Source organism: Rhinopithecus bieti, unplaced genomic scaffold, assembly GCF_001698545.2.
Source record: "Rhinopithecus bieti isolate Rb0 unplaced genomic scaffold, ASM169854v2 scaffold_14700, whole genome shotgun sequence".
NCBI lineage: Eukaryota > Metazoa > Chordata > Mammalia > Primates > Cercopithecidae > Rhinopithecus > Rhinopithecus bieti.
Window position 1 is genome coordinate 567525 of NW_016808194.1, and position 25510 is coordinate 593034.

Genomic DNA, 25510 nt, shown 5'->3' on the forward strand with positions numbered 1-25510 from the left:
AATATTTAATAAAAATATAAATATATGCCCTTCCAAAATCCATATATATATATATATATATATGTCAGGTTTTGAACATATACAGAAAAAATAAAACAATATAACTGGAATGGTGAATGTTGAGGGGTGGAGGAGAAAGGAGAGCTTCTTTAATAAGATATTTCAAAACCCAAAGGGCATTGTGAGGGAGCAAGCCGTGTATATAAGGAGAAAGGAAACTTCCAGACAAACAAGAGTGCAGTGCAAAGACTTGGTGTGTTTGAGGAACAATGAGCAGCACCCCCTCCCTGCCACACACCACACAGGGCACAGAGCAAGTGAATAGAAGAATGTTTGGGGATGAGGAAGGAGAGGCAAAGCAATGGCAGTGGCAGAGGAGCTGGGCACAGAGAGCCTTGTAGACAGTTTTGACGACTTTGGCTTTTACTCGCAATTAGAGCTCTTTGATGTGCTCTGGTTTAAAATAATCAGTCTGACTTCAGTCTGGAAAAAGGACTACAAGGGCAAAAGGAAGGAAGGTCTTTTAATAGTCCAGCAAATGATGGCAATGACTTGGTTCAAGGTAGTAGCAATGAATGTGGTCAAAGTGATTGGATTTTAGACAGACAGTAAAGGCAGAATCAAGCCGTTTATATTTAGATTCAATATAGTGCCCAAAAAAGGAGAAGAGTCAAGAGCTTTGGTCTGAGTAATCAGAAGAATGTAGTTGTCATTCACAGATTTGAGAAAGACTGAGAGAAGCATGTTTAGGTGAGGAAACATGGGAGTTCCACTTTGAACACCCTAAGCTACGAGCATTTGTTAGTTATTCAAATAGAGGTCTTTGGCTGAAGAGTAGTGTTACTAGACTTATCAAATGAAATAAAGGATACCCAGTTAAATCTGAATGTCAGATAAACAATGAAGAATCTTTTAGCACAAGTAAATACAATGTTTGTGACATACATTAAAAATAACGTTCATCTGAAATTCAAATTTAACTGAGCATCTTATATTTCACCTGACAACACTAGTCAAAGAGCATTTGGGTTAAAAGTCTGAAGTTCAGGGGAGATTTCTGGATGGATGGGGATAAAAATTTAGGAGGCATCATAATATGATGCATTTTAAAACTGAGACTGAGATTACCTAGGGATGAATATGGACAGAAAAGAGATGAGACCTGTGGATATACTTTGGACATCCATAAATAAATCACTCAGTACCGTTGTCAGACTTCAAACCATCCAAGACTTTATTACTCTTTGAACAGGCATTACAGAGTTATCTGCACCTGGATCTTTCAGAAGCAGAGAGAGGCCAGTTCTAAAGCTGCATTTCTCTCGATGTATCTGTAATAGTGCTTCTTGCCACATGTTATCCCTTCTATCACACCATGAGCTTTTGTAAAAGACAGAGACAAATAGGCAGACTTCTCAATATCAAGATCTGAAGGGAAGAAATCTCATAACCTCTGTCCTGGGTCACCATAGTAACATAAGTTCTAACATTGTTAATCTATTTTCAAATTCCATTTCCAAGGTGAGCAAAATCAATATGGGAGAAGAAATATTAGGCCAGTGAAGGCCAGTGAAATATTTAAGTTTTAATGCCATGCCAGTGTTCCCAACTTTAAGAGAAAGAGTATGGAGGTTTGTGTTGATCTCTATTTTATTTCACTCAGAAATAGTTTAGATTTCTAAAGGGAAGAACAGAGAATCATCTGGAAATTAACAGGCAGTTAATCTGGAAAAAATGAAGAAGACTATATGATACAATGGCTGTAAGGATCTGGAGATTTATTACTGTACATAAACTGTAAGAGTACTTGGCTGTCTGACCAGTCTTGCCTCTCTACCTGCATTAACTCTCATCCTTCTTTCCTAAGTCATTGAACTGTCCAGTCAGATTCTTCCTTGTGTCCTTTTATAAGCTCATCAGAGTGGTATGACCGACAGGTCACAGAGGGTCGTCTTGAAAATTCTGCCTTTGGTGTCAGATCGATCATGATACGAGTCTTGGTTCTGCCCTTCCAAAATGCATGTAATTAACCTCTCTAAGATTTTTTTTCTTCTGCAAAATGGGGGTACTGAGATGATATCTCTCATGCAAGAATTTCATAAGAATGAACTGAGATACACGTTAATCTTTGCCTAGAGAACCTGTCTTATAAAAAGTGCTCAATATGTGTTTGAAAGCACTTTTGCAATCATTAATGCTATACAGGCAATGCCTGTGAGCAAAAAACAGTCCAACAGTATTCAACGCATAATCAACTGGGAGAAAATAAAAGAAAAGAGATCACCCATATTTTCCATTTATTTCCTCTTATTTCCTCCCAAGATCTTTGCTTTGTAATGCACAGTAAATTTGCCTTTCATGAAATGACCATGGGTAACCAATGCTGCCTTTACAGAGGTTACAGCTGCCACTCAGGACCTCTGCCAGTTTCAGAGGCACTCCACTCTCCTAGGCATTGTTTCACAGGCATATCTAGAATTATCTACCCCACTGGGCATTCTAATATTATACTCTAATAACATCAGTTTTGGGAACTAAATTGTAGAAAAAAATATAATTAATAAAAAGCATATAATATGTAAACTTGAAATCTGAAGATTACAAATCACAGTTAAATCACTAACCTTTGTTTCCATCATGGGACCCTATGTAATACTTGGAGTGAGTGGTGAAATGGGATTTGGGGAGAGAGACCCTGTAATTTTCAGAGCTTGGGCTTCCCTACTGTCAGTGGATATCTTCTCAACAGTCAGAACTCCATTTCTACAGGAAGTGATTTCCTAGAGAAAAGGCTCTGGAATCCTCTTGGTATCCCTTCTGTCTTTCCTACCTGGCCCAGGTCACAATCTCTTCCTTTCTCATCCTTCTCTCTTCCAAGGAATGGTCTGCATTGCTTTCTCTTTCCCCAAGCACTGAAATGCCACAAACATGTTCACTTGCAAACTGGGGATACAGGATTTACTCATGACTGTATCATCTGTATCAAGCTCCTGACCTGTATCATCTGGTGAGTCAGCATTCTAGGTTGCAGAATAAATGAAAACTCTATTACTCCATAATATCTATTAACAGGAAAACATAATGATATTATTTATCTTTGGGGAAGCAGAATGCATATAGTTTTGCTTACATATTACAAGGTAAATATGGGCTGAGTGTGGTGACACACACCTGTAATAACACTTTGGGAAGCTGAGGTGGGAGGATCACTTGAGCCTCAGAGTTCAAGAATGCAGTGAGTTGTGTTCATGCCATTGCATTGCAGCTTGGGTGAGAGAGAGAGAGAAAGGGAGGAAAGAGAGAAAGAAAGAGAAGGTAAAAGAAAAGAAGGAAAGAAGGGAGGGAGGGGAAGGGGAAGGGGAAAGGGAAAGGGAAGGGGGAATAAAGGGAAGGAGGGAGACAAGTGTGAAGAAAAATAATAATTTGAGATGCTAGGCTGAACTATATGAAATTTCTGATATTTCACCATTTTGCCCTGTAAACACAGCAATAGCATATGGTTCAACCCGGTAGAAACATGTTATTTGTCTAAGTGAATATTGCCTCTGGAGGAGAAAAAAGTTCCAAGTGCTGGAACACTGAACTAGTATTTGCCATCAAAAAAGGTTCTATAAGCAAACAGTGTCACTGAAAGAAACCCAAGGGTTTTTTAAAGACCTTTTTAATATTCAGGATTAAGAGACCTGAGCAAATGCCGTATCCCCATTTTGCAGGGGAAGTTTAAAGGGCCCCTAAAAAATAAATTGACGGCCGGGCGCAGTGGCTCAAACCTGTAATCCCAGCACTTTGGGAGGCCGAGACGGGCGGATCACGAGGTCAGGAGATCGAGACCATCCTGGCTAACACGGTGAAACCCCGTCTCTACTAAAACTACAAAAAACTAGCCGGGCGAGGTGGCGGGCGCCTGTAGTCCCAGCTACTCGGGAGGCTGAGGCAGGAGAATGGCGTAAACCCGGGAGGCGGAGCTTGCAGTGAGCTGAGATCCGGCCACTGCACTCCAGTCCGGGCGACAGAGCGAGACTCCGCCTCAAAAAAAAAAATAAAAATTAAAAAAATAAAAATAAATTGACCCACCATACTGCAAAACAATGGCCAAAGTGTCCAATTCTTGGCACCAAAGTTGATGTTTTAGAATGCACACCTAGAGAATGAGAACATAGGCGGTAAACCATTGCAGAGATATAAAAGTTGTGAAAGAAAACGAATGATACCTAAGAGTGTAGCGAAGAGTAGAAGGGATGTCTACTCACCAAACCTACAAACAGAAGTCAGTAATGGCCATTAGTGACTAAAACAAATTTCTCTCTAAATTTAGAAATCATCCAATTCAACTCACCAGATTCAAAACGTGTGTTCCTATGGCACTAGCCCTGTATGGCTGTCCCTTCTTCTCTCTTCAAAAACCATTCTCAGTGAGTAGATCTCTGCCTTATTACAGGGGTTTTGGTTTTTTATTTTTTGTTTTTAATCCCAAAGACTGCTGTAAGGAAGGAAGAAAAGAAAATCAGTGAGTCACCATGAAAGGAAGAACAAGAGGCTCACTTCAGAGGAACACTCTGAAGAGCCCTACTCTGTCTCTCTCATGGGAAAGACCAAGCTACCCTATGTGGGCCCAGTCAATCTATTACTCAAATTCATTCAGAACCTGGAACTTAAGGCAATGTATTCCTATTTGATGTTTCCGTTTTTAAAACACATTCTCAACCATATCATACTAGCCCCATGAAATAGGTAGGAAAGGTCATGCTATCCTCATGAATAGGAAAGAAAGGTGCTTTATCTCTATATTGCTGATAAGGAAGCTGAAGCCCATGTATCTTCTCAAGATGTCACAAGGATTGCAAGAACTGTAACCAGAATCTGGGCCTTCTGACTGCTCAGTTTAAGAAATAATGTACTTTGGATCTAGAGAGATATGAGTGTCAACTCTGTAACTGATTGCTTCTGTAATCACCTAAGCCTCAGTTTTGTTAGCTGTAAAATTTGGTAATAGATTCTGTTTCAGGTGGCAACAAACTGTGCTCAATTAGTTTTGGTCCTCTTTCTTTTTGAGCCTTTCTTCCCACTCCTGGGCCTGCCTCTCAAAGGGAGAGAATGACATTATAGGAAACAGTGAAGTAAAATGAGTAGATATTCAAAATGGTTCACCATGAGAAGCAGTGAAGAAAAAGGGTTTTCTGGGTCAGAGTTTCAAACTATAAGGATATCTTCTGAAGTTTTGGTACCTCCTAGACAATGTTATCCAAATAGCTTATTTCCACTGTGGTTTCAGTCTGAAGCTGACATCTTTAAGCTTGTTCATTTTCTCTTTTAAATGTGAATAATATGCTTTAACCTGGGGAATAAATATGCTGTAAAACCTAATTTAAAATAAAGATTACAATGTACTTCCCCTTATCCAAAGGAAGCAAAATATAAAAGAAGCTGCCCTAAAGGTTAATGGAAAAAGAAATTGTTATCTTGATTCTTTTACGTATTTAAAACATTTCAATTCAAACCTAAATTGGATATTGGATTAACTTTAATGATAGATGATAATTTACTGAAAAACACAATGTGGTCATCTCTGAATTATCCTTATTTACAAATTGAACTAAAGAAACAAAAACTCCAAAACAGTAGATGCCTCGAAGTATTTTACTGTCATAAATGTCAGAATATGGGTAAATGCAGTATGATTTGAGGAAACACAAACTATTTCTTCATGAACATATACATTTTTCGGGATGGTAAACAGAGTAGAGTATCAACTTACTACAATTTTTTTCATCACTTTAGCTGGTTGTGACCTCCACTCTAAATAAGACATTGAAAGGATGGGACAGGGGAATAGTAGGTTTTAATGTAGCAACACTGATTTCCTAAAAACGTTCATTTCTTAGTGTTTTTGGACAGCATGAAAGTACAAGGTGGGGAAAAGAGTCTACCAATAGCAAGCATTCTCTATAATGTTTTGCCTGAATATAACATTGTGTTAACATGTGTAGGCTATTATTAAATGCTGTTTTTCTAACTTATTTATAAGCATATTTATTCATTTTTACATTCACTAAATATTTTGAGCACTGACTATTTGCCATGAACAGTGGAAGAGCTTAAGAGGGAGAAATGCTTATTTATTCATAGCTACTGTTCTCAAAGAGCTTACAAGGTAATTATATATAAACTTGTTTTAAAATAAGTTTACATAGTGGAAGTGGCATCAGGGAGTCACCAATTGGGTATTAAAAATTAATTATAAGCATGTCAATGAGACATTAGTTAAACAGGTTATAGTACATGTTGTAATGGAATGTGATAAAAAGCATTTTAAAATTAGGTTCCTGAATTCTACTTCAGAGCAAAAACAAATGTTCACAGTACACTAAATGAAAAATCAGGTTTAAAACACTGCATCAGTTATACACTAACATTTGGTGGCTTAAAATAACAATATATTATATCTCATAATTTTTCGGTTGGCTAAGAAGTCATTCTGTGGGATTCTCATGGGATGAGTCATGCAGCTGTGCTATGCAGTGCAGCCACAGGGTTACTCGAGGCCTGGCTCATCTGGGACAAGTGGGATGACTGGACTTTTCTATAAATGTGGTCTTTTATTCTCAAGAAAACTAGATCTGGAGCTCACCAAGTCTTCTGTTTGCTGATGCACCATTGATTTAAACAAGTCACACGGCTCACCCCAGAGTCTGTGTGGGAAGGGACGCTCTGCCAGGGTATAGCATAAATGGAGGGGTTGACACGTTGGAAAACGTATAATCTACCACAAATTGCATGCCCTTTATAATCATATCCTAAGACACATACATTCTCACGCATACAGTCTGAAAGAAATACACAAACATATTATCTTTGAGAGGGGGAAGAGTGAGGTTACAAATTTTTTTTCTTCTTTTTTATTATACTTTCAGTTTTGGGGTACATGTGCACAACGTGCAGGTTTGTTATGTAGGTATACATGTGTCATGTTGCTTTGCTGCACCCATCAACTCATCATTTATGTTAGGTATTTCTCCTAATGCTATCCCTCCCCCCAGGCCCCCACCTGCCGACAGGCCCCAGTGTGTGATGTTCCCCTTCCTGCGTCCACGTGTTCTCATTGTTCACCTCCCACTTATGAGGGAGGACATGCAATGTTTGGTTTTCTCTTCTTGTGTTACTTTGCTGAGAATGATGGTTTCCAGTTTCATCCCATGTTCCTGCAAAGGACATGAAGTCATCCTTTTGTATGGCTGCATAGTATTCCATGGTGTATATGTGCCACATTTTCTTTATGCAGTCTACCATGGATGGGCATTTGGGTTGGTTCCAAGTCTTTGCTATTGTGAACAGTGCCACAATAAACATAGGTGTGCATGTGTCTTTATAGTAGCATGAGTTATAATCTTTGGGTATATACCCAGTAATGGGATGGCTGGGTCAAATGGTATTTCCAGTTCTGGATCCTTGAGGAATCACCACACTGTCTTCCATAATGGTTGAACTAATTTACACTCTCACCAACCATGTAAAAGAATTCCTATATCTCCACATCCTTTCCAGCATTGGTTGTTTCCTGACTTTTAATGATTGCCATTCTAACTGGCATGAGATAGTATCTCACTGTGGTTTTGATTTGCGTTTCTCTAATGACCAGTGATGATGAGCATTTTTTCATAAGTTTGTTGGCTGCATAAATGTCTTCTTTTGAGAAGTGTCTGTTCATATCCTTCACCCATTTTTTATGGGGTTGTTTTCTTCTTCTAATTTTGTTTAAGTTCCTTGTAGATTCTGGATATTAACCCTTTGTCAGATGGATACATTATAAAACTTTTTTCCCAATCTGTAGGTTTCCTGTTCACTCTGCTGATAGTTTCTTCTGCTATGCAGAAGTTCTTTAGTTTAATTAGATCCCATGTCTATTTTGGCTTTTGTTGCCATTGCTTTTGGTGTTTTTGTCATGAAGTCTTTGCCCATCCCTATGTCCTGAGTGGTATTGCCTAGGTTTTCTTCTAGGGATTTTATGCTTTTAGGTCTTACATTTGAGCCTTTAATCCATCTCAAGTTAATTTTTGTATAAGGTATAAATAAGGGATCCAGTGTCAGCTTTCTACATATGGCTAGCCAGTTTTCCCAGCACCATTTATTAAATAGGGAATCCTTTCCTCATTTCTTGTTTTTGTCAGGTTTGTCAAAGATCAGATGGTTGTAGATGTGTGCTGTTATTTCTGAGGCCTCTGTTCTGTCCAAGTGGTCTATATATCTGTTTTGGTACCAGTACCATGCTGTTTGGTTACTTTAGCCTTGTAGTATAGTTTGAAGTCAGGTAGCATAATGCCTCCAGCTTTATTATTTTTGCTTAGGATTGTCTTGGCTATATGGGCTCTTTTTTGGTTCCATATGAAATTTAAAGTAGGGTTTTCCAATTCTGTAAAGAAAGTCAGTGGTAGTTTGATGGGGATAGCATTGAACCTATAAATTACTTTGGGCAGTATGGCCATTTTCACGATATCGATTCTTCCTATCCAGGAGCATGGAATGTTTTTCCATTTGCTTGTGTCCTGTTTTATTTAGTTGAGCAGTGGTTTGTAGTTCTCCTTGAAGAGTTCCTTCACATCCCTTGTAACTTGGATTCATAGGTATTTTATTCTCTTTGTAGCAATTGTGAATGGCAGTTCACTCTTGATTTGGCTCTGTTATTGGTGTGTATAAATGCTTGTGATTTTTGCACAATGATTTTGTATCCTGAGACTTTGCTGAAGTCGCTTATCAGCTTAAGGAGAATTTGGGCTGAGATGATGGGGTTTTCTAAATATACAATCATGTCATCTGCAAACAGGGACAATTTGACTTCTTCTTTTCTTAATTGAATACTCTCTATTTCTTTCTCTTGCCTGATTGCCCTGACCAGAACTTCCAATACTATGTTGAATAGGAGTGGTGAGAGAGGGCATCCTTGTCTTCTGCCAGTTTTCAAAGGGAATGCTTCCAGTTTTTGCCCATTCAGTATGATATTGGCTGTGGATTTGTCATAAATAGCTCTTAATATTTTGAGATATGTTCCAGCAATACCTAGATCATTGAGAGTTCTTAGCCTGAAGGGCTGTTGAATTTTGTTGAAGGCCTTTTCTGTATCTATTGAGATAATTGTGTGGCTTTTGTCATTGGTTCTGTTTATGTGATGGATTACATTTATTGATTTGCATATGTTGAACCAGCCTTGCCTCCCAGGGATGAAGCAAACTTGATCACAGTGGATAAGCTTTTTGATGTGCTGCTGGATTCGGTTTGCCAATATTTTATTGAGGATTTTCGTATCAATGTTCATCAGGAATATTGGCCTAAAATTTTCTTTTTTGTGTGTCTCTGCCAGGTTTTTGTATCAGGATGATGCTGGCCTCATAAAATGAGTTAGGGGAGGATTCACTCTTCTTCTACTGACTGGAATAGTTTCAGAAGGAATGGTACCAGCTCCTGTTTGTACATCTGGTAGAATTTGGCTGTGAATCCATCTGGTCCTGGACGTTTTTTAGTTGGTAGGCTATTACTGTGTCAATTTCAGAACCTATTATTAGTCTATTCAGAGATTCAACTTTTCCTGGTTTAGTCTTGGGAGGGTGTATGTGTCCAGGAATTTATCCATTTCTTCTAGATTTTCTACTTTATTTGTGTAGAGGTGTCTATAGTATTATCTGATGGTAGTTTGTGCTTCTGTGGGATCATTGGTGATATCCCCTTTACCAGTTTTTATTGCATCTATTTGACTCTTATCTCTTTTCTCCTTTATTAGTCTTGCTAGTAGTCTATTTTGTTGATCTTTTCAGAAAACCAGCTCCTGGATTCATTGATTTTTTGAAGTGATTTTTGTGTCTCTATCTCCTTCAGTTCTGCTCCGATCTTAGTTATTTCTTGTCTTCTGCTAGCTTTTGAATTTGTTTGCTCTTGCTTCTCTATTTCTTTTAAATGTGATATTAGGTTGTCAATTTTAGATCTTTCCTGTTTTCTCTTGTGGGCATTTGGTGCTATAAATTTCCCTCTATGCACTGCTTCAAATGTGGCCCAGATATTCTTTGTGTCTGTATCCCAGACACACGGAAAGTTGTGTCTTCGTTCTCATTGGTTTCAAAGAACATCTTTATTTCTGCCTTCATTTGTTATTTACCCAGTAGTCATTCAGGAGCAGGTTGTTCAGTTTCCATGTAGTTTCCATGTGGTCTTGAGTGAGTCTCTTAATCCTGAGTTCTAATTTGATTGCACCGTGGTCTGAGAGACAGTTTGTTGTGATTTCTGTTCTTTTACATTTGCTGAGGAGTGCTTTACTTCCAATTATGTGGTCAATTTTGGAATAAGTGTGATGTGGTGCTGAGAAAAATGTATATTATGTTGACTTGGGGTGGAGAGTTCTGTAGATTTCTATTAGGTCTGCTTGGTGCAGAGCTGAGTTCAAGTCCTGGATATCCTTGTTATTTTCTATCTCTTTGATCTGTCTAATATCGACAGTGCAGTGTTAGAGTCTTCCACTATTATTGTGTGGGAGTCTAAGTCTCTTTGTAGGTCTCTGAGAACTTGCTTTATGAATCTGGGTGCTCCTGTATTGGGTGCATATATATTTAAGATAGTTCTTCTCATTGCATTGATCCCTTTACTATTATGTAATGGCCTTCTTTGTCTCTTGATCTTTGTTGGTTTAAAGTCTGCTTTATCAGAGACTAGGATTGCGACCCTGCTCTTTTTTTTTTTTTTCTTTCCGTTTGCTTGGTAAGTCTTCCTCCATCCCTTTATTTTGAGCCTATGTGTGTCTTTGCATGTGAGATGGGTCTTCTGAAAACACCACACTGATGGGTCTTGACTCTATGCAATTTGCCAGTCTGTGTCTTTTAAATGGGGCATTTAGCCCATTTACATTTAAGGTTAATGTTATTATGTGTGACTTTGAGCCTGTCATTATGATGTTAGCTGGTTATTCTGCCCATTAGTTGATACAGTTTCTTTCTAGCATCGATGGTCTTCCCAATTTGGCATGTTTTTGCAGTGGCTGGTGCCAGTTGTTTCTTTCCATGTTTAGGATTTCCTTCAGGAGCTCTTGTAGGGGAGGACTGGTGGTGACAAAATCTCTCAGCATTTGCTTCTCCATAAAGGCTTTTATTTCTTCTTCACTTATGAAATTTAGTTTGGCTGGATATGAAATTCTGGGTTGAAAATTCTTTTCTTTAAGAATGTTGAATATTCGCCCCACTCTCTTCTGGCTTGTAGAGTTTCTGCCGAGAGATCTGCTGTTAGTCTGATGGGCTTCCCTTTGTCGGTAACCCAACCTTTCTCTCTGGCTGACCTTAACATTTTTTCCTTCATTTCAACCTTGGTGAATCTGATGATTATGCATGTTGGGATTGCTCTTCTTGAGGAATATCTTTGTGGTGTTGTCTGTATTCCCTGAATTTGAATGTTGGCCTTGCTTGCTAGGTTGGTGAAATTCTCCTGGATAATGTCCTGAAGAGTGTTTTCCAACTTGGTTCCATTCTTCCCATCACTTTCAGGTATACCAGTCAAATATATATTTGGTCTTTTCACATAGTCCCATATTTCTTGGAGGCTTTGTTCATTTCTTTTTACTCTTTTTTCTCTAATCTTGTCTTCTGGTTTTATTTCATTAATTTGATCTTCAATCACTGATATCCTTTCTTCCTCATGATCGATTTGGCTATTGAAACTTGTGTATGCTTCACGAAGTTCTCATGTTGTTTTTCAGCTCCATGAGGTCATTTATTCTCTACACTGGTTATTCTAGTTAGTCATTGGTCTAACCATTTTTCTTCATTTTTTAAATCTGAATTTAAAAATCTACAGTGAGCACATATAGGATGCATTTTTTCTATTAAAATTTAAAGTTAGTCCAGAAAAAGTTGTCTGTTAACATATCCTGTTCAAAATGTAGAATGGTCCAATTGTTAAAAGGTCTAAACAATGCACGTTTGATAGCAAAAGTACCATTTGGAGACACTGGTCATGCCCTCATTCATTTGAAAGGAAATTTGCAACACTGCCATTACTATTTTGTCACAACTTTGCTAAATTGTACACATTCAGTTAATTTTGAAGGACTGAAAATTAGATATGACTCATGTTATTCATCAAAAATTACAGTAATATTAACATGCTTTCAGGCAGTAATTTAAATACACACACTTGTAGCCAAATCAAGTTATCCTCATGAGGATCATCTTATTTTTCAATAATATTCCATCTTCAAAGTTTTGCTGATGCAGTTTGTGTCTTCTTGATTGTCCTCACCCCTTTTGTGGCCAGTCATCTCCTCAAGACCCACTTTGTTCCAAAGGCTTGTTCAGCCCACACTGATAACTCCTCTTTGTACAGTCTGTTTGATCATCTGGTTATGTTGTGGCTTATCTTATGTATGTGCAGGCCCTCAATAAAACAGTGATTAATTGAATATTTGAAATCTCTCAGAAACTCTGAGCTTCATGTGCAGCACTTGAGCAGAAAACTTTGATTATTTAAATTTCTTCAAATTGTAATAAATCAAGCATTTGGATTTCCAGGGAAAAAGAGCAATCCCAGTGATATGGTTTGGCTGTGTCCCCACCCAAATCTCATCTTGAATTGTAGCTCCCATAATCCACATGTGTCGTGGGAGGTAATTGAATCTTGGGGGTGTGTTTTTCCCGTGCTGTTCTCTAATAGTGTATAAGTGTCATGAGATCTGATGGTTTTATAAAGGACAGTTCCCGTACACATGCTGTCTTGCCTGCCACCATGTAAGATGTGCCTTTGCTCTTCCTTCACCTTCCACCATGATTGTGAGGCACCCCCAGCTGTGTGGAGCTGTGAGACCAATAAACCTCTTTCCTTTATAAATTACCCAGTCTTGGGTATGTCTTTATTAGCATCATGAGTAGGGACTAATAAACCTAGCTTCCATCCTTTCCCTTGCAGCAGGAGAGAAAGGGATATACTTCCTGATTATGAGCACTTCTCATTTCTTCTGAGCTGTGACATCACTTTTGGTAAGGGACTCTCCTTCCCAGTGGAATGCACTGGTGTTTGAGCAGGCATACCCTCATTTTGGAGACTTGTGAGGGGCATGTGGCAGGAAGGAGTTTTAGTAAATGAGGAAATATCTCTGCACTAGCAGCTTTTACTTTTTGTGAACAAACTCATTTTGAAGATCCCTTATTCTCCTCTACCTCCTTCCTGAGTGTCCTGCTTATCATCTGGAGATGAGTGAAGATGGTTTTGGCAGAGAGAAGACTTTCAAGTTAGTATTTCCTGGAGCCAGAGCAGAGACAGACAACTACTGTTGCATTATGGAGGTATACAGAAATGGGGTTGTTTCAAAAGCTATAAAAGTTTCCTTTAGTGGCTTCTCTTTTTCACACTGGTTGTTTAAACCTGAATATTTCCTAGCTTTTTGCAGATGATGAAATAGGTAGAAAGAAATGTTTAGCTAATAAAGTGCATGTTATTAGGCAAGCTGCATCATCACTTTCTTCTAACAGGATTTAACAATCTGTTCTTTTTTTCATTTTTAAAAAATCCCTGCCACTCTTCCAGGGGTCAGAGGATGCCACTCCTTCAGGGGTCAGTGCATGTTTGTCTCCTGATCGTGCCACAGGAATGTGATTGTAATCTCAGCATCATGGTGGCCATTCTCAACAGTCCCTCTTTCCTGGACGTGATCCTCTTTCCCTGGGATTTGTATAGATAAAAGACTGCTTGGGCTGGGCGTGGTGGCTCACGCCTGTAATCCCAACACTTTGAGTGGCCAAGGTGAGCGGATCACGATGTCAGGAGATTGAGACCATCCTAGTTAACAAGGTGAAACTCTGCCTCTACTAAGAAATACAAGAAATTAGCCAGGTGTGGTGGTGGGTGCCTGTAGTCCCCACTACTCGGGAGGTTGAGGCAGGAGAATGGCATGAACCCGGGAGGCGGAGCTTGCAGTGAGCCAAGATAGTGCCAGTGCACTCCAGGCAGGGTGACAGAGCAAGACTCCATCCCAAAAAAAAAAAAAAAAAAAAAGACTGCTTATCCATGCCAAAAGGAGTTGACCAGGTTCAAAAGTAGAGTCCGCCCCCAGTTATGCTGTGAAGTAGGCAACGTTGTCTTCAGTACTTCAGGCTCCAATGTTTGGAATATCGCCTTTGTGATTCCCAGGCCAGCCTGTCTCCACACTTTACTTCTCCCTTCAGCACCAAAGAGAGTACGATTTGTGCATATACTGCATAACATGCCAAGTAAAGAAGTTGATTGTACATCTTAATTGTCAATTCCAGTAGGGACAATATTAGTCTTTTTGTTACCCACATGAATGAGGTTCAGAAAGAGTTTCTTATACACCGATATGCTAATTGTCGTCTGAGAGGAGTGCACTGAGTCATTCTCCCCTAGCTGTTTATGCATTAATCATTCCCAAGCACTGTAGAGAAAGGGTTATCAGCCCAGTCCCCAGAATCAGATGCCCGAGTTAAAAGAATGGCTTTAGCACTCTCCAGCTGGTTGACAGTGGGCAAATTGTTTGACTTCCTAGTGCTTGAATTTTTTTCGTATATAAAGCAGGAATAATAACCAAACCTACCCCATAAGTATGTTGTGAAGATTAAATAAATTCATACATGAAAAGCACTTTGAACAGTGTTTATCACATTGCAATCAATGAAAGTTATTATAATATTCGTATTCATTTCTTAAACTACTTGAGAGTGCTCCCCTTTTCTAATGTCTCTCCTATAGTACCTAACTTAAAGGGGCTTGCTTCTTCCGTGACTGGGGATGGTTGGACCAGGCAAAGAAATAAGAAAAGATCTATGAAAAGAAACTAGATATAATTATAAGAATTTAACTAATGCATCAAAAATGTATAGAATCACAGGACTGAAAGTAAATCAGAGATGGTTTAATCTATGGTTATCAAAAGTGGAAATATCAATGAGAATAACACAGGGAGTTTAAATACATATGCCATCACCCCAGTAACCACACACACACATAAACACACACCCCAATGCAACACCCCCAACTTCATCCCATCCAACATCTACCAAACCCCAACCAGGGATTCTGATAAGATTTGTTGAGGACCACAACTATGTGTATTTTGAAAAAGACTATACGAGGATTCTGATGTATCTCTACCAACCCCTTATCCACTGGTGTCTACATATCCTGTCTAATACTCTCAGTTTATGGAGAAGAAAAAAAAAACGATACCAAGAGAGGATAAATAGCTCTGCCAAAGACAAGTTGCTAACAACTGTAGACTAGTGCTTCTCTGGCTTTTATCTCTACCTTGATAGTTTAGGTCTCCAACCTCTGGTGACATATGGTTGCCCCCAAATAAAATAGTTTCTGGAAGCCCTCAAGGGATATTCCACTTATGCTTAAAATCAAACTGCCCTGTTAGCCACTGCATGGTTCCTCTGTTCCTCTTCTCCCTTTCTTAATCAGCTATTTGAATGACTCATTCATGCTTTATACACATCTGGGTCCATGGCACCTCCAGGACCTATAGCATTTTTGGTTCCCACTGCTGCTTCTGCTGAGCATGCTGCTTGTGTTAGGCACTGCTGCCCCTCCTGTTGGTGCTGTCATCCCCCCCGGGCACGCTACCCCCACTGATGGCCTGGGACTTTTAAGATGCCAAAGGTTTGTGCCGTGTAATGCTTTCTTATGTTATAGAGAAAAGCAAGATAGTGTAACTTATATTGCAGCCCACCACCAAGATTTAGCAGAACAGCTCTTTCTTTCAGCTTCTTATTTATGGCTCCTGTTTTCCTCCCTGTGTCTCTTGCTGGCATTGTATCTGAAAATGAATAGACAAACAGGACTAAGACACAATAAGGGATTCATACAACTAAGGTTTTGTTTCCACCTTAATTTGGCTTTCTGATTCTCCCTTCCATAAAGACAGGTGTTGTAAGACTGAATTCATAAGTTAAAAAATAGCAATAATAAAAACCACTCTTTGAGCACTTATTCTGTGTAGGCATGGCATTAAGCACTTTACCAACATTAATTCATTTAATATTCATAGGCATCCTTGACAAAGGTAATATTACTATCGCTGTGAATGAATGCAACTGAAAGGTGTTTAGTCACTTGCCCAAGGTCTCAAAACTGGCAATGGGTGAAGTAGATGTTCTAGCCAAGTGTGCTTTCCTCCAGAATCCAAGCTCCTAATTACTTTATTTTACTGCCTAGGGCTAGACTTTAGAGAGCTTGGAAAATCACTAAAATTATATTTAAAATGATGTATGCATGTGCTTTTTACCCTCTAGAGATAAATTTCAGGTGCTCAAAGGGCAAAAAGAATGTCCTAGCATTTTGTTGAGCTTTCCTGTAGGAAGCTGTACAATCTCTTATGAAAATAGACTCCTGCTATGTCTGTCCCATTGGGTCATCAAACCTGCCCAAACATGTCTGATACTTCAGTAGTGGATCAGTTCAGGCTTCTACTGTGACGAGTAGCAGAGCCAAGATGATGTATTTAGCTATGTTAAGCTGACTCAAACCTAACACAAGATCATGTGCCCCTCATTTGCCTACCTTCATGGATTTTGTACCTGAAAACTTTCTGGGTTACTGAAGATCCTATGGAATCAGGGGGTTGAGGAGAAAGAAACATAAAGAATGCAACCCACTGTGAGAAGGCTGAAAGCCCAGTTGGTGGAAGCCGCCTCTTTGGGTGGCCAGGGTAACAGCATGCCTCCCCACCTCCGTCTGCTTAGGCAGCCCCTTGGGGTTACTTAGCATGCTGCAGCTGTGCAGATTTCCATCTCTGATAAAAGTTTGCCTGAGAGGTACTTGTTGATGATTGTCAACAATCAAATGAATTATAGATGATGTTGGTAAACAAAATGCTGCCTTGATAAATGATAAGTTGGCTCTCCTCTGACATGACTGCTAAGTCATTCAAAGTACTGATTAAACCCATTACTGTAAAATAATCACTATCCATTACCTTTAATGTCGTGAACTGACAACCTAGTTAAGGCAGCTGATGGTGTCAGCAAAGTGATTTGTTGTACTGCATGTCCATCGTCAATAAATCACTTCAATAAATCAATGAACAGTAGCAATAAAACAATATATTTTCACATTTCCTGACATTCAATTACAGAGCGTGTATACTGACTTATTCTTAAACACAACACTGAGATGGAAGGATTCAACATTCACCAGCAATGAACGCAGGATTAATTCTATTTTGGCCCAGACCGGAGGAGGCTTCTATAATTATGTTTGTGTTCATGTGTGTGTGTGCACGTACATGTATGCCTTCTTCAGCTACAGTACTTACCTAGCTGCTGCTGCCAAGGTAACACATTACACAAGCAAAACGATAATCCTAAAGGTGTTCCTTGTCTTGAACTTAGATAAAGGTAATAACATGTAGAATACAGAGCTGTGACCAGGAATTTAGAGACCTGAGAAAGTTTTTAACCAACTGTTTGACCTCATGCAATTCACTTAACCTTTCTGTGATTGTTGTTTCATCTGTAAAGCGGGGATAATATCTGCTTACTGCAGACAATGATTACACAATCAGCTGAGATAACATACATGAGAATGCTTAATGAAATATAACACTTCTTTCTAAATTACTTTTCATTTCTCTTATTCTGAAGTCACTATTACCTCTAAAACTCTAATTTTATATGTTAAGTGCTCTTTCCAGCTATAGAGGTCTTTTAAGCAATTAAGTCTTAGCTAACTCAATTTTTAATACAGTAATGTTTTATGTACTGAATCTTTCTTTATTCACCCACAACTTTTCTAGTACTTGATTTTGTGCCAAACAATGTGCTAGACCCAGAGAATACAATAGTGAGAAAAGAGTTCACCATTTCATGATAAAAATAGAAGAGAAATAGGAAAGTAACAAAATCTGTAAAATCATCATATAGATGTTTTCTAAATATCAAAACATATTTTCTTTTAGCTACTATGGTAGAATTTTGAAAATTATATTGCACACTCTGAGTCTTCAAATCAGTTTCACAAATATTTTCCAGAAAACTTGGATACAAAGGCCTGAGCAGGTGAGACATATAAGTATAATTCAGGCCCTCTGAAGGGCCTGCTTTCTAACAGAGAGGAAAAATAAGTATTCCAATAACTATAGGATGAGACAGAATTTGTGACTAGCAATAAAAAAGGTAACTACCAAGCCTCGTCATGATTAGAAGAAAGTTAAATTACATCTGATTGGGCAAGCACCTAGACATGATTAACATTAGAGATGGTTCTGGAAGGGTGAGTAAAATGCCAATAATCAGAATAAGGCAATATGGAGATGGAGGAATTGATCATTCAGAGAAAGATGTTCCCAATGGAGAGATACACAAAGGCAAAGGTAAGAATAAGGGAAAGCACAATGTGGTGCAGGAATTGGTGAGTTCATCCACTTCGGTTGATGTACTAGTTTAAAGAGGCTAAGTTATGTGTAGTAACAGATTAACTTCAAAATCCCAGTAGCATAACAAACCAACACACATCAAATGTTTATTTTTTGCTCACACGCTAGATCAATGAAGTGTCAGATTCCACCACTTTGTAGCTACAGGATCTGAAATGTGCAACTTTCCTTGTTGCTTCAGGAAAAGAATAAAGAAGCATGGAGAACTCATGCCTGTTCTTCTAGGCTCAGGCACAGAAATGACATACGTTCTTTCTGCTAACAGCCAGTTAACCAGAACTAGCTGTATGGCCTGCTCAATGGCAAGAAGCTGCATAAAGTGGAAGAAAAGAGATTATTTGGTGAGCATTGTTATCTCTTTCATGGCTGGGCTATGAAACATATACAATGGAAAGTAAAAGATAAAATGGAAAATGTCAGCTACTTCTAGCAGTGACTTTCAGGATGTGGAATTTACACTAACCCTAGGAACTGGGGTGACATTGAATGAACAAGATTAGGAAGATGATCTGATTGGGTTTGGTGATAATCTAGCTGTTAACCGGAAGGTCTGAAGGTGGTTTCCTGGATAAATTGTGAGAGAAGAGGGAGATTGGTGTGGTGCCTATCTCAGGGAAAGAGAGAGAGAGAAAAATTTAAAGTCTAAACATACCATGGTCATGACAATGGAAAACAGAGGGCATATGTGAGAAAATGATGAAAGTAAAAGTCTGTTAGATTTGGCCATTAATTCAACATGGGACATGAGGAGTAGAGAGTACAGAAAGGAGAAATCCAGGGACTTTAGTCATAGTGGTATCATTGTGCAGGTAGTCCACAGAAGAAGCCACTCTGGAGACTTCATACCTAGAATATAAATACCTATGATATAAAGTTATCATTATAAAAAATAAAGTATGGAGCTGGAGTACAGCAACTACAGCAGAAGCCAAAGATGTGAGTCAGATTTAGTGTGTCTTGAAATCCATTCAAAAATTGTCTAATAAATGGCCAGGTGTGGTGGCTCACACCTGTAATCCCAGCACTTTGGGAGGCTGAGGTGGGCAGATCACGAGGTCAGGAGATTGAGACCCTCCTGGCTAACACAGTGAAATCCCATCTCTATTACAAATACAAAAAAAAAAAAATTAGCCAGGCGTGGTGGCGGGCACTTGTCGTCCTAGCTATTTGGGAGGATGAGGCAGGAGAATGACGTGAACCCAGGAAGCGGAGCTTGCAGTGAGCCAAGATCGCACCACTGCACTCCAGCCTGGGTGACAGAGCAAAACTCCGTCTCAAAAAAAAAAAAAAAGAACAGTCTAATAAGCCACTCTATTTCTTCACCAATGTAATGATCATGCCAAACATCACTAAAAAGATAACATGCATTTTGTACATCAGCAACCATGGTACTTTTCAGAAAATTCAGTGTGTCTCACCATCCATAAATAATTACTATTAATGATTAGACAATATTCTTTCAAAGTTTCCATTTGTAGCATAGGAAAATCAGAGTGCCTGTGTTCTACCTTTCATTCTAACTAGGTGTCAGAACTCAGAAAAATTATTCCCTGACTCTGCATTTCAATTTCCTCTTGTGATCTGTGTTGTTTGCTAAACAGTTGACTATTTTATGATCTCTCCTTTATGAGCTGATTCTTTTGTGAGCCCCTGGTCATTCTCTGTAAATTTTAGTTGCCCTTACCAATGCTGCATATGCTTTATGTTTTTCTCTTTAGTCCTTATTGTATGCTATATACTTTCCATTTTGTATCTATTTTTAGTCAGTCTCTTCCACTAGAATATAAAGTCCATGGCAATGAAAATACATTTTTGTATATAAATGCTCAGTACCTAGAGAGCTCTAGAAATGTTAGTAATAATAAGAAGAATATCATTACCATCAAAAGGGCTTGTCATTGGACTTGGCAGCAATTTGAATACAGGAACTGCTTGCTTCTTGAACTCAAAGTGTGTATCTCTGACCATATTTCAACATTTTTAATATCTATGTAATATTCCACTGTAGCTGTTCTTTAAATTTATACTGCCATTTCCTAATTCTTTCATATTTGCATTATCTTGTCACTATGCTCCCATACTATAACAAATATTTCTGCACATATAATTTTGCATTTTTCTCACATTATTATATTCCTAAAAGAAGAATTTGTGGGTAAAAGTATAACAACTTTTGTAATTAAATTGATTTTTTGGCAAATTGTCTCTTAGGAGGGCATTATCAATTTACATTTTCCATAAATGAAAATAGCTTTCAAGGGATGAGTAAGACCATGGCCTCTTAGTAGCCTCTAGGTCCAAATCTTAGCTCAACCTTATCTGATTGAAGGCACTGGGCAAGTTCTTGAACTCTTCTTAGTATCCACAACTGAAAAATAGGTAAAATATCAAATTTTATTGTTGTTCTGAAAATTAAATGTCAAAATATACATAAAATGTAAAATGGGATCTGACACATAGGACTTAGTAAATAAAATTCACCCATTATTGTTTCAGTATATGAAATTGTCTTTTCACCATACCTTTATTAACACAATATATTTTTCTTTTATAATCTCAGAGTCTTAATATGATTTTGTTAATTAAATTACCATTTATTTAATCACTAGTGACAATGAATATTATCTCATGACTATTATAAGATTTACTTAAATATTAAGGAAACTAATTCTTTATATATCTCATATACATATTAATGAATACAAATTAATATTAAGACAATTCCTTATATGTATTATAAAAGCATTTCCAGACTATGACTTGCCTTTTCATTGTATCTGTAAGTTTATTTGTCTTACCAAATTAAAATGTTTACAGTGCTCACTATGGCAGCACATATATTAAAATTGGAACAATACAAAGAAGACTAACATGGCCCTGCACAAGGATGACATGCAAATTCGTGAAGCATTCCATATTTTTCAAGATGACCGAATACGAAACAGCTCCAGTCTGCAGCTCCCAGTGTGATTGACACAGAAAATGGGTGATTTTGCATTTCCAACTGAGGTACCTGGTTCATCTCATTTGGACTGGTTGGACAGTGGGTGCAGCCCATGGAGGGCAAGCCAAAGCAGGGTGGAGCATCGCCTCACCTGAGAAGTGCAAGGGGTTGGGGGATGTCCCTTTCCTAGCCAAGGGAAGCCATGACAGACTGCAGCAGAAAAATCAGGACACTGCCACCCAAATACTGTGCTTTTGCAATGGTCTTAGCAAATGGCACACCAGGATATAATATCCCTCATCTGGCTAAACAAATCCCATGCCAACAGAGCCTTGCTCTCTGCTAGCGCAGCAGTCCAAGATCCAGCTGCGAGGTGGTAGCCTGGCTGGGAGAGGGACATCCGCCATTGCTGAGACTTGAGTAGGTAAACAAAGCAGCCCAGAAGCTCAAACTGGGTGGAGCCCACCTCAGTTCAATGAGGCCTGCCTGCCTCTGTAGACTCCACCTCTGGGGGCAGGACATAGCTGAACAAAAGGCAGCAGAAACTTCTGCAGACTTAAGCGTCCCTGTCTGACAGCTCTGAAGAGACCAGCAGTTTTCCCAGCATGGTGTTTGAGCTCTGAGAATAGACAGACTGCCTCCTCAAGTGGGTCCCTGATCGCTATGTAGCCTAACTGGGAGACATCTCTCAGTAGGGGCCAACTGACACATCATACAACCAGGTGCCCCTCTGAGATGAAGCTTCCAGAGGAAGGATCAGGCAGCAATATCTGCTGTTCTGCAGTCTCTGCTGGTGATACCCAAGCAAACAGGTCTGGTGTGAATACCTACAGCAAACTCCAATGGACCTGCAGCTGAGGGACCTGACTGTTAGAAGGAAAACTAACAAACAGAAAGGAATAGCATCAACATCAACAAAAAGGACATCCAAACCAAAACCCCATCTGTTGGTCACCAACATCAAAGACCAAAGGGAGATAAAACCACAAAGATGGGGAGAAACCAGAGCAGAAAACCTGAAAATTCTAAAACCCAGAGAGGCTCTTCTCCTCCAAAGGACTGCAGCTCCTCACCAGCAATGGAACAAAGCTGGACAGAGAATAACTTTGACAAGTTTACAGAAGTAGGCTTCAGAAGGTCGATAATAACAAACTTCTCTGAACTAAAGGAAGATGTTTGAACCCATCGCAAACAAGCTAAAAACCTTGAAAAAAGATTAGCAGAATGGCTAGCTAGAATAAACAGTGTAGAGAAGACCTTAAATGACCTGATGGAGCTGAAAACCGTGGCACGAGAACTACATGAGGCATGCACAGGCTTCAGTAGCCAATTTGATCAAGTGGAAGAAAGGGTATCAGTGATTGAAGATCAAATTAATAAAATAAAGCAAGGAGACAAGATTAGAGAAAAAAAAGTAAAATGAAATGAACAAAGTCTCCAAGAAATATGGGACTACATGAAAAGACCAAATCTATGTTTAACTGGTATACCTGAAAGTGACGGGAAGAATGGAACCAAGCTGGAAAACACTCTTAAGGATAATATCCAGGAGAACTTCCCCAACCTAGCAAGGAAGGCCAACATTCAAATTCAGGAAATACAGGGACCACAACAATGATACTCCTTGAGTACAGCAACCCCAGGATACATAATTGTCAGATTCACCAAGGTTGAACAAAAGGAAAAAATGTCAAGGGCAGCCAGAGAGAAAGGTCAAGTTACCCACAGATGGAAGCCCATCAAACTAACAGCAGATCTCTCGGCAGAAACTCTACAAGCCAGAATAGAGTGGGGGCGAATATTCAACATTCTTAAGAAAAGAATTTTCAACATAGAATTTCATACCCAGTCAAACTAAGCTTCATAAGTGAAGGAGAAATAAAATCCTTTACAGAAAAGCAAATGCTGAGAGATTTTGTCACCACCAAGCCTGCCTTACAAGAGCTCCTGAAGGAAACACTAAACCTGGAAAGGAACAACCGGTACCAGCCACTGCAAAAACATGCCAAATTGTAAAGACCATTGATGCTAGGAAGAAACGGCACCAACTAATGAGCAAAATAATCAGCTAACTTCATACTGACAGGATCAAATTCACACATAACAATATTAACCTTAAATGTAAATGGGCTAAATGCCCCATTTAAAAGGCACAAAGTGGAAAATTGAATAGAGTCAAGACCCATTAGTGTGCTGTATTCAGAAGACCCATCTCACATGCAGAGACACACACAGGCTCAAAATAAAGGGATGGAGGAAGATCTACCAAGGAAATAGAAAGAAAAAAATAAAAAGCAGGGGTTGCAATCCTAGTCTCTGGTGAAACAGACTTTAAAATAACAAAGGTCAAAAGAGGCAAGGGCATTACATCATGGTAAAGGGATCAATTCAACAAGAAGAGCGAAATGAATATGCAGCCAATACAGGAGCACTCAGATTCATAAAGCAAGTCCAGAGAGACCTACAAAGAGACTTTGACTCCCACACAATAATAATGGGATACATTAACACCCCGCTGTGAATATTAGATCAATGAGACAGAAGATTAATAAGGATATGCAGAACTTGAACTCAGATCTGCACCAAGCCGACCTAATAGACATCTACAGAACTCTCCACCCCAAATCAACAGAATATACATTCTCAGCAGCACATCACACTTATTCCAAAATGGACCACATAGTTGGAAGTAAAGCACTCCTCAGCAAATGTAAAAGAACAGAAATCACAGCAAACTGTCTCTCAGACCACAGTGCAATCAAATTAGAACTAAGGACTAAGAAACTCCCTCAAAACTGCACAACTATATGGAAACTGAACAGCCAGCTCCTGAATGACTACTGGGTAAATAACAAATGAAGGCAGAAATAAAGATGTTCTTTGAAACCAGTGAGAACAAAGACATAACATAACGGAATCTCTGGGACACATTTAAAGCATTGTGTAGAGGGAAATTTATAGCACTAAATGCCCACAAGAGAAAGCAGGAAAGATCTAAAACTGACACCCTCACATCACAATTAAAAGAACTAGAGAAGCTAGAGCAAACACATTCAAAAGCTAGCAGAAGGCAAGAAATAACTAAGATCAGAGCAGAACTGAAGGAGATAGAGACACAAAAACCCTTCAAAAAATCCATGAATCCAGGAGCTGGTTTTTGAAAAGATCAACAAAATTGAAAGACTGCTAGCAAGACTAACAAAGAAGAAAAGAGAGAAGAATCAAATCGACGCAATAAAAAAATGATGAAGGGGATATCACCACCAGTCCCACAGAAATACAAACAACCATCAGAGAATATTTGTGTAAAGGTGTTTATGTTAAACTGGAAAATCTAGAAGAAATGGATAAATTCCTCGACCCACACCCTGCCACCCCAAGTCTAAACCAGGAAGAAGTTCAATCCCTGAATAGACCAATAACAGACTGTGACATTGAGACAATAATTAATAGCAGACCAACCAAAAAAAGTCCAGGACCAGATGGATTCACAGCCAAATTTTACCAAAGGTAGAAACAAGAGCTGATGCCATTTCTTCTGAAACTATTCCAATCAATAGAAAAAGAGGAAATCCTCCCTACCTCATTTTATGAGGCCAGCATCATCCTCATACCTGATGAACATTAATGTCAAAATCCTCAGTAAAATACTGGCAAACCAAATCCAGCCACACATCAAAAAGCATATCCACCACAATCAAGTTGGCTTCATCCCTGGGATGCAAGGCTGGCTCAACATATGCAAATCAATAAACGTACTCCATCACATAAACCAAACCAATGACAAAAACCACATGATTATCTCAATAGATGCAGAAAAGGCCTTTGACAAAATTCAACAGCCCTTCATGCTAAAAACACTCAAAGAACTAGGTATTGATGGACTGTATCTCAAAATAATAAGAACTATTTATGACAAACCCACAGCCAATGTCATACTGAATGGGCAAAAACTGGAAGCATACCCTCTGAAAACTGGCACAAGACAGGGATGCCCTCTCTCACCACTCCTATTCAACATAGTGTTGGAAGTTCTGGCCAGGGCAATCAGGCAAGAGAAAGAAATAAAGAGTATTCAATTAGGAGAAAAGGAAGTCAAATTGTCCCTGTTTGTAGATGACATGATTGTATATTTAGAAAATCCAATTGTCTCA

At 38.9% G+C, this 25510-nt stretch overlaps 1 long non-coding RNA gene across 2 annotated transcripts in view; it reads left to right on the plus strand.

Annotated features, from left to right (window-relative positions):
• Positions 1–1545: 1545 nt before the first annotated feature.
• LOC108537922 (uncharacterized) overlaps positions 1546–25510 on the plus strand; it is a 51027-nt gene continuing 27062 nt past the window's right edge. The window contains exons 1-3 of one of the 2 annotated variants that reach the window (XR_001887945.1): positions 1546–1631; positions 4316–4412; positions 18594–18753. This is a non-coding gene — a long non-coding RNA (uncharacterized LOC108537922). The remainder of the gene's footprint in view (positions 1632–4315; positions 4413–18593; positions 18754–25510) is intronic. The other variant, XR_001887946.1, reaches the window with a different exon arrangement.